Source organism: Crocuta crocuta, unplaced genomic scaffold (assembly GCF_008692635.1).
Source record: "Crocuta crocuta isolate KB4526 unplaced genomic scaffold, BGI_CrCroc_1.0 scaffold13, whole genome shotgun sequence".
NCBI classification, from domain to species: Eukaryota; Metazoa; Chordata; class Mammalia; order Carnivora; family Hyaenidae; genus Crocuta; species Crocuta crocuta.
Genome location: NW_027530007.1, coordinates 5,738,592 through 5,748,841, shown reverse-complemented (window position 1 = coordinate 5,748,841; position 10,250 = coordinate 5,738,592). Strand labels below are relative to the sequence as shown.

The following is a 10,250-nucleotide window of genomic DNA, read 5'->3' as shown; positions in this document are numbered from 1 at the left end:
GCGTGCCTGCTCAGTGTGCTGGGGCCGACAGGACCAAGCGCCGCAGGCCTGCAGTTTCTCACAGTTCTGGAGTCCCAGATCAAGGTGTGGGCGGGGGCCCTGGCCTGGGAGGCCTCTGTCCTTGGTTTGCAGATGGCAGTCTTCTCACTGGTGTGGCTTCCCTGTGTCGGAGAGCATCCTTTTTTCTTCTTATAAGGACACAGATTGGATGAGAGCCCAATGGCCTCATTTTTACTTAATCACCTCTTTAGAGACTTTGTCACCAAATATAGTTGCGTTCTGAGGCAGCGGGGGTTGGGACTTCACCATACGAATGTTTGGGGGACTCGATTCAGCCCCGAGCAGCAGTCCAGCGAGGCACTCGGCCTAGGGAGCACCCCCCAGCTTCCCCTCCCCTCATCCAATTCGTAGCAACTGCTATTGTCTCTCCCCATCGCCATCATCCAGAAGGAAGGGAAAGAAAACAAAACAAAACAGACGTGAAAATTCAGTGAAGCTTCAATCGTAGGAGATGCCAGCAACATTCTGGAATTCCCAGGGAGTGATTTACCCCATCCTGCTCCAGGGCTGAGAGAGGCAGCTGATAAGAACAGCTAACACCTGCCGGAGGGCTTGCTGGAGATGAGAAAACCATGGGGTATGTCCTGGGGCCAGAAGAGGGACAGCCCAGTCCCCTACACCCCTGGCCCGCATCCCTTAAGAAGCTGCTTCCAGAATGAGGGCCTGGCCACGGCCACCAGCCCCAGACTCCATCTCAGCCCTACAGCCCAGCCGGCTGCCCAGGGCAAGGGAGGAAACCACACTCAGTGATTTTCCACCACAAAATCCACAAAGAGGAGGCATTCCTTTCCCCCAACCTGCCCCAAAGTGACCAGAAAATTAATGAGGCAGAATTCCCAGGTCCCTGGGCCTTCCAGGGACGAGAGGCCACACTCTGGTGAGCCGAGGGATGATCAGAGGCCCGAGGATTAGCTGTATATATGGATCCGGCTCCCCGGAGAAACCTCGATTCTGCTCTTGGATTCTGCTCCTGCCTCAGGCCCCCTCCTTTGTCCAGCTCGCCGAGTCTCCCTCTGAGTGAAGCCAAGTTAGCTAATATTTGCTGGTAGAAAGGGCTCCCTCCAGAGTAAACATCAACTCCGTTCCGCCTGGCTCTCCAGCCAGCCCAGGACCCAATCACAAAATTTCCTCACCCTTTCCTTGGGACGTGGCCAGGAATAGAGAGAAGGAAGCATGGCTTCAGAACCCCTGGGGCACTGGGGCGCCTGGGGGGCTCAGTCGGCTGAGCGTCCAACTTCAGCTCAGGTCATGATCTTGCGGTTTGTGGATTCGAGCCCCGCTTCGGGCTGTGCTGACAGCTCGGAGCCTGGAGCCTGCTTCGGATTCTGCGTCTCTCTGTCTCTCTGAAAAATAAATAAACATTAAAAAAAGAGAAAAGAACCCCAGGCACAAAGCCTTCTGTGCACAGAAGGAAGAATGGGCGTCTGGACTGAAATCAGCCCTGAGCATAAAGCTTCCTATGGATGCAGGAGACATAAGCCCGCGAATTTCTCCGAAGTCCCACCCGGCAGAGATGAAGCTGCCATGGAAAGTACCCACTGGGAGCATATTCCTTCCAAGACCGAGCCCCTGTGGGCCATCCAGAGAGGAAGGGGAGCCCAGACTTTGGTCAGAAAGCTCCTAATAGTGGACTTCAACCTGCCTGATGCACAGAAGCCCTGAGCCGCAGCCACCAGCTGCCATGGAGCCCGGTAAAGCAGAGAACATTCTATATGCAGATGAGGTCATTCCTTCACTTCAGGTAACCGTGAGGCCCCCAAACAACCAACCTCAGGCTGAGGGCAGGGGACAAACAGAGGCTTGTGTGGAGTCGAGCCAGCAAGCTTCAGTGGAACATGCCCTGGCCTCCTACCTGACAGGTCATCTTACCAACGACCCAGCGGCCAGGCTCAAGGTCGGAATCTCCCCTCCTTGAAGTTAAGGGATGAATGCGCAGGCGACACAGCAGGGCTGGTCTGGACCCTGGGCCCTGCCCCCAGACCACCCCCTTCGTCCCCATCCCACATCTGTGCTGTGAGGAAGCAGCTCTGCCCTTGGGGGGAGCACCTCAGATCAGGCTCAGCCCCACCCGGAGGCTCCCCGCTCGTTTGTCCCAAAGGATGGACTCAGATGCACCCTGGCTGGAAATGCCAGGGCCCAGGGCACGAGCGAAACTGGGCGGGTGGGGGCACAAGCTGCAGAAGTGTGCGCCCTGGTCGCAGGGACCTCACTCAGGGCTGCCGGAGGTGAGTGTGCGCCCTGGTCATAGGGACCTCGCGCGGGACCGGAGGAGGTGAGCGGGCGCCCTGGTCGCACGGACCTCATTGGGCTGGAGGAGGTGAGGGGGCCTCACTGGTCTGTGGCTGGACAGGTGCCGGGACAAGCGCGCACGCACGTGCCGCCTGAGTCCCCTCCCCCTCCTCCTCGGCTCAGCGCCTCTCAGCCAAGAAGTGTCGGAGGGATGTGCGAGCAGCCGTCCCAACTCCCCGCAGCAAACCCTTTGGGTGCAAAGTGAGATGTAAACAAATTAATAATGTGAACAATGAAAATAACACATTTCCCTGACTCCAAGACACGCTTTTTTTCCCTCTTTTTTAGCTTGTCTGGAATCGGGACACATTTGTAATGATGATGAATGCTACATACGATGGGGCTTCACGGCCTCTCCCAGCAGCTTTTGTTAGGTCGATGGTGCCCTCTACAGCCAACGGCATCCCAGAGTCGGGGTTTCTCAGGGATCACGGTGGAGCCCCGGTCCTGGCCCGGGGGCAGAGACCCTCCATGGAAATCTGGAGGCCAGAGGTGTCGAGCCAGGGACACTGTGGGGCTCTAAGTGGGGTTCAGAGTGGAATGAGGGGCAGGGTGGGGCTCCCCCCTCCTCACCTGGGTCCAGCAGACCTGTTACCTGAAGCAGCCACACCTGCAAGAGGTGGGGAGTCAGACATCTGGGCTTCGGCACCAACCTTCCCTCCCGCTGGGGGTGGGACAGAGCCACCCGTGTCCCCAAGGACATGCGTAGCCCCATCTCACCTACATAAGTATCATGGATGTGGCCCCTTCAGCATCACTTCTTCAAAGCTGACTCCAGCAGTCTGTGCTTCCCTCCTACCAGTAAATATTCCGGAAAGAGAAGAAGTTCATTTCCTCAGAAGCAGGCAGGAGCCGCGGCTCGCCCTTCCAATCAATAACTGATTATCTTGCTTGCAAATTCAATTCACTGCCTGAAACCTGCCTTCCCTGATGGGTCTTGACAAGTCCAATTGTGTCAGCGGTACCTGTCACAGGGAAGGCCTCTCAGGGCTGGCGATTCCATGCGGGCCCCAGTGCATGGAGACGGGAGACCCCTACTCACACCCTCTGTCTTCCCAGACCCTTCATCTGGGAGCCCTCTGCCCCGGGAGACTCCCATCTCAGAAAATCACTTCTTCAAAATTTAGCCTTCAGCTCAAAGGCCGGGGCTGCTGGCGGTGCCCGGACCGTGAGGAATGGACGACACGTTTCTGGTGGGACTAGCTCCTTTAAGCGCTAGGCAGTCGATGATACAGCCTGAGCGGAGACAACAGATTTCTCAGCTGGTCCTCTAAGGTCAAGGACCAGGTGATACGGTGACAGCACCAGCTCCCTTCCCTAACCAGGATGCATGCTGAGAAGACACCAGGAGGCAAGGGCCCTTTCCATTCACTCATTCGCTGATTCACCACCACCTTGCTGGGTCTTATGCTGAGTCCCTGGACACCAAAAGAATAGCATTCCTCGTCCTTGAAGGGGTCCTACATTCATTCATTCAATCATTCATTCATTTATTTCTCCAATATTTATTAGGCTTATAACAAGGGCCCCAGAACTTCACTAAGTTCTGGAATAACTCAGAACCCAAAGCCATCACCCAAGGAGGAGGGAGAAGGACATCTCAGGAGGGGTATAAATGGGTTTCCAAACCACGCAGCCCAGGACCCCTCAGAATTCATTCAAGGATTCCAGAAATGATTATGTAAAATTTTATCGTAATTATATTCGAACTATTCTGGGATATAGTGAATAATCAACACATTCACCAAGGTGTTAAATGGAAGGTTTCACCTTGGAGACCAGAAGCCAGGTTGGCTCCTCTCCACGGAGGACTCGGAACAAAGTTTCCTGTCATTGACAAGAGGGGCTGAAGGTGGGTGGCAAAGCCAGTGCACACCCGCGTGCTGGGCAAGGGTCAGGCTCCTTCTTGTCAAAGAGAAATAACTGGTTGGCATGGGCGCCAGGGATGATGCCACGCCGGAGGTGGTTTAAATGGGTCCTTAAATCCTGATGGCTTCCTGTCCAACTTTGGTCTCGATAATAAGGAGCCTAGATCTGTCTTTCAAGCCTCGGTGCCAGTTTAATTGAAGACAATCTTGAGATTTCCCGGTTGGCTTTCCTGCCAAGGGCCAACTCAAGAAGCTTCAGAAATAAGTCAGATGCTGAAGTGGCTTCCAAAACCCCCATTTCAGATGTCACGTGCATCGATATCACTCCATTCTGACTTGGTAAGAAGTGAACATGGTGAATCTCAGCTCCTAAGACTAATTGATGGCAACAAAATATGAATTTACTCTCTTATGTACTTTTTGTTTTTATTATGAAAACTCCCCAACCCACAGCAAAATGCAGATCACGGTGTAACGACCACCCACACGCCCGCACACCTGGATTTCACCCCCAGAGCCTGTGATCTGCACACTGTGAGCGCTGTGCTCCCAGGTATCAGTACCCCATCAGGACATGTTGAACCAGTGAGGAATTTTAACTACCATCACCATGTTACAAGGGAAAATGGTACAATTGTTAGAACCACGGCTCCTAGAGGAGGCAGGCTGGGTGCAGATCTTCCATCTGCCACACGTTGGCTGTGTGACCTGGGGCAAGTCCCTAACCGTCCCGTGCCTTTCATCCAATGGCCGCCCACCCATTGACCATCTTCGCCTGAATCGATTATTCCACCAGGAAAGGAAAAACGGTGATTTTTCTGATCCTAGCGAGTCTTCCACCATTTATCAACTAAGATTCTTCTCATAACTTTCTCTCATTAACCAAAGCAATTACAATTTTTAGAGGAAAGGAGGGACCGATGCTTAACTATTTCCCTTTCGTTGCTTATTTTCAGACTAAGAATTTCGTGCTTCCAATGGCTGCCAATGAACTGTCCTTCTCCCTGCTCATCTCTAACACTCTTGTTTAGCCTTACTCTGCTTCCTCTTCTGGGATCATTACAAACTTATAGGGTTTTATGTATTGCATGCATTGCCATCATTATATTTCATGCTCAGGTTGTCCCATCTTTGACCAATGGAAATCCTATCATATTGGCTCCTGTATTCTTTGATAGAACCCCAATAGTATTTAATAACTTCCCAGGTTGGGGCACAACCCACGATTCTAGGGCAGGCTTTTCTTGTATATTTCCTGCCCCCAAGAACTGGAATCAGACTCATTTTTAAATGTGTATTTATTTATTTCGAGAGGGAGATAGAGTGTGAGTGGGGGAGGGGCAGAGAGAAAGGGAGAGAGAGAGAGAGGGAGAGGGAGAGGGAGAGGGAGAGAGGGAGAGACAGAGAGAGAGACAGAGAGAGAGAGAGAATCCTAAGCAGGCTCCGTGCTGTCAGCTCAGGGTCCGATGCGGGGCTCAAACCCACCAACTGTGAGATCATGAGCTGAGCTGAAATCAAGAGTCAGACACTTAACTGACTGAGCCATCCCAGATGCCCCTGGGATCAGGCTTTTTTCTCAAACTGTGTTCCTGTTCATGAGGAATGGAATGTGGACACCACAGCCCTGATGCTAAGGGTTTTTTTTTCCTTCTGGGCACTTTTCGTGGGTAGCACCAACACTCACATTTTATCAAAATTTTATAAAAACCAAAGATATTGTAAGATCACACTGATATTTCCAATACAAACTTCCCAGTAGACGGACTTTATTTAATATCTTTGATTTCATAATGATATCTCTCTCTTTTATACACTAAAAATCTTGGACCTTAAAAATATGAATGTAATTTATGAACTTGCTTTATTTTCTTACATATTTTAAAGAGTAATACCAATATTACTAAAAATAATATGACTTCCAAAATGAAATTTAAGACTTCTTGGCAATACTACTTGTACTTTGAGTGAATCAGTGTATCAAGTAAAGATATATGATCACAGTACAGTATTCTAAAGTAACATGAAATAATTCTTTCCACTATGTAGTTTTTTCCCAGCTCTACCAAGATGTAATTGACATAGAACACTGTGCACATTTAAGGTGTACAATGTGTTGATTTGATGCTCCTATATTAAAACATGATAACTATCACAGCATTACCTAACACCTCTACCACATCACATAATTACCATTTTTTTTTGGTGAGAGATCTACTGCCTTAGCAACTTCCAAGTACATAACACAGTATTATTAGCTTATGTATGTTAATAAACACTGTATTATGCGGCTCTTTCCCTTTTTCCAATTTTCATTTCTTTGGGAATTTTTTAAATTTATTTATGAATTTAATTTTATGCAAAAATGATAGAAAATTTAAAAAACTATAGAACAAGGTAAATTCAGAAGAGTATCACTTCCATCTTGTCACTTAAGAGGTAATCTTTTTTTAAAGAAGTAACCTGTCTTATTAGTTTTATTCAAAAAAAACCAAAAATGTTCATAGATTCACACCTTGAGGTTTTCCATTTAACAATTTATTCTGAGGATCATTTCAAATCTGTGAGTAGCTATTCCTCTCATTTATTTTAATCAATGAAAAATTCAAATTTAGTATTTTGCCTAGATCTTGAGTCTAAAATTCAATAACTTTGAATTTGACAAGTATATATGCCAATGTTATCAACACCTCAGTCAAGATACACATTTCATACAATTGATCAACCAAGTTGATGATTTAGATAGATCATCTTAGAAAGTTCTCTTGTGCCCCTTCAATCATTCTCTGCAGGTATCCATCCCCAACAGGCCGCCACAGGTATGTTTTCTATCGCCACAGATTATTTTTGCCAGTTTTCAAATTTCACATAAAATAGGACTAGCATGGACTCTTGGTCAGCATGACATTTTTGAGATTCAAATATGTTGTTGCAAATATCAGTCATATAGGGTTATATCAGTAGGGTTATCATATATCAGTAGGATTTTGTTTTTTGTTTTTGGGGGGTTTTTTGCTGAGAAGTATTTTGACGTATGGATATACCACACTTTTTCTATTCACCTGTTGATGGATACTTAAACTGTTTCCAATTTGGGGATAATACAAATAAGATTGATATCAACATTCTTGTATGCACGTTTTATGAACATATGGTTCCATTCCTCTTGGGTAAATACCAAGAGTGAAATTACTGAGTTGGGTAATGAATTTATATTTAACTTTGTGATAAACTGCCAACATGTTTCCCAAAGCATCAGTACCATCACACATTCCCGCCACCAGTCATGTGTGACATTTCCACTCGCTTCATATCCCCATCAACACTTGGTATTGTGAGGTTGTTTTTTTTCCCCTTTTAACCATTCTTAAAAGGTATGTAGAGGTATCTTGATGTGATTTTAAATTGCATTTCTGATCATAATTATTGATGTTGAGCCTTTTCATGTGCCTGTTTGCTTTCCACATATATTCTGTGATGAAGTGTCTGTTCAAATCTTTTGCCCATTTTTAATTAAGATGTTTTCTTTTGATTGAGTTTAAGAATTACCTACATATTCCCAGTACAAGCCATTTGTCAGCTATGCGATTTGCAAATACCTCCTCCCAGTCTGTCACTTGTCTTTTCATTCTTTTAAAAGTCTTTCTTAGGGGCGCCTGTGTGGCTTAGTCGGTTAAGCATCCGACTTTCGCTTAGGTCATGATCTCGCGGTTCGTGGGTTCGAGCCCCACGTCGGGCTCTGTGCTGACTGCCAGCTCAGAGCCTGGAGCCTGTTTCAGTCCGTGACTCCCTCTCTCTCTGACCCTCCCCGGCTCACGCTGTCTCTCTCTCTCTCCTAGATATAAATAAAACATTAAAGAAAATTTAAAAAAAAAATAAAAGTCTTTCTTAGAAAAGAAATTTCTAATATTTTTAATGTTTTTATTTATTTCTGAGAGAGAGACAGCGTGAGCAGGGGAAGGTCAGAGAGAGAGGGAGACACAGAATCCGAAGCAGGCTCCAGGCTCTGAGCTGGCTGTCAGCACAGAGCCCAACATGGGGCTCGAAACCCACAAACCGTGAGATCATGACCTGAGCTGAAGTTGGACGCTCAACTGACTGAGCCACCCAGGCGCCCCAAGAAATTTCTCATTGTGATAAAAAGGGAGAATCAATTTTTTTCTTATATGGATCATACTTTTGGTGTCATATTTGAGAAACTTTTGCTTGGTCCAGTGACACAAAATGTCTCCAGAGTTTTCTTCTGAAACTCCATTGTCTAATATGGTAGCCACTAACTACATGGGATTGTATAATTTAAATTAAATTAAGTAAAATTTAAAATGTAGTGCTTAGGTCACACTAGCCACATTTCAATTATTCAATGGTCACATGTGTCTGGTGGCTCCCATACTGGAAAGCATGGATATTGAACAGCATTGTTCCAGAAATTTTAAGGTTTTAGGTTTTACACTTAGGGATTATAAGGAGAAAAAGATGGGTTCAGGCTTGGGTTTTGCACCCAAAGCAGTGTCCAGTGGTTTCAGCATCATTAACTGAAAAGATTCTCCTTTCTCTCTCCTTTATACACCAAGATTTGACTTGTCTTTGTACCTTTGTCAAAATCAATCTGCCATATTCATGTGGATCTCCTTCTGGACACTCTACTCTGCACTATTTTTTCAACAGCATGGCGTTTTATTGACGATTTTAGCTTTGTAGCGAGTCTTGAAATCAAGTGGTATGACTCTAAGTTGAGAAGTGTTCCCTCTCCTGTTTTCTGAATGAGTCTGTACAGAGTTAGTATTAATTTTTGTTTAAATATATTGTAGAATCCACCTATCATGCTCACCAAGCCTGGGGTTTTATGGCAAGATTTTTAACTTCAGATTCAATTTCTTTAATAGACATACGACTATTCAGGCTATTTCTTCCTGAGTGAACTTAGGTAGTTTGTGTTCTTCAAGGAATCCATTTTTACCTAAATTGTCAAATTTGTGGGCATAAAATTGTTTGGAATATTCCCTTATCATCTTTCAGTGATTGTAGTGCCTTTAGTGGCTCCGCTCTCACCTTCATGACACGGGCCACTGGTGTCTTTTCTCTGTCATTCTTGTTTCGTCTCACTTGAATTTTATCAGTTTTGCTGATCTATTAAATAAAAACCAACTTGTGGTTTCGTTGCTTTTTTCTATTACTTTTTAATTTCTGTTTCATTGTTTTATTCTCTTTATTGTTTTCCTCCATCTATTAATTTTCCATTTAATTCGCTCTTTTTTTTTCTGTTTCCTTAGAATGAAAACTTAGGTGGTTGATTTAAGACCTTTCACTTAACTGATATATTTAACTAAATGCTGAAACAACTGATTTGTTTTTAATATTTAATTAATTAATTTTAATGCTTGAAATTTCCCCCTAAGCTCTGCTCTAGCTGCTTTCACAAATTTTAATGTTACATTCTTAGTTTCACTCAGTTTGAAATATTTTCTAGCTTCCTTTTGCCAAGAGTTATTTAGCAATATGTGCTTAATTTCCAAGATTTTCCAGATACCCTTCTTTTATTGATTTTTAGCTTAAATTTTTATGATCAGAGAAGATAATTTCTATTATTTCAACTCTTAAATCTTTGAAATCTATTCAGGTTTTTCATAGAATAGGGTTTATCTTAATGAATGTTCCAGAAGCACTTACTAAGAATGTGAACTCTACTGCTTTTGAGTTACAAATTCTGCAAATATCACTAGATCATATCAGTTGGAAGTGTTTCTAGGGTCTTCTGTATTCTTCCGGATTTTCTATTTGTTTTATCGATTGCTGAGAAAAGAGTTTTGAAGTGTCTAAGTATAATTGTGGATTCTTTATTTTTCCTTTCAGCTCTGTGTTTTTGCTTCCTATATTTTGAAGCTGTATTGTAATTTGATCAGTCACTTAGAATTGTTAGGTTTTCTTTGTGAATTGACCCCTGTGTAATTGCCCACAGTCTCTCTTTTTTCCTGAAAGTATTCCATGTGTTGAAGTTTACTTTGTCAGGTATTAGTATAGCCACTCCAACTTTCT

General features: G+C 45.0%; 1 long non-coding RNA gene across 1 annotated transcript; it reads right to left on the bottom strand.

Annotated features, from left to right (window-relative positions):
- Positions 1-482: 482 nt before the first annotated feature.
- On the bottom strand, positions 483-1,388 carry LOC144231342 (uncharacterized). Its single transcript, XR_013335057.1, has 2 exons — positions 1,194-1,388; positions 483-615 (listed from the first exon to the last, which is right to left on the bottom strand). It is a non-coding gene; the product is annotated as an uncharacterized LOC144231342 (long non-coding RNA).
- Between the last annotated feature and the right edge of the window lie 8,862 nt (positions 1,389-10,250).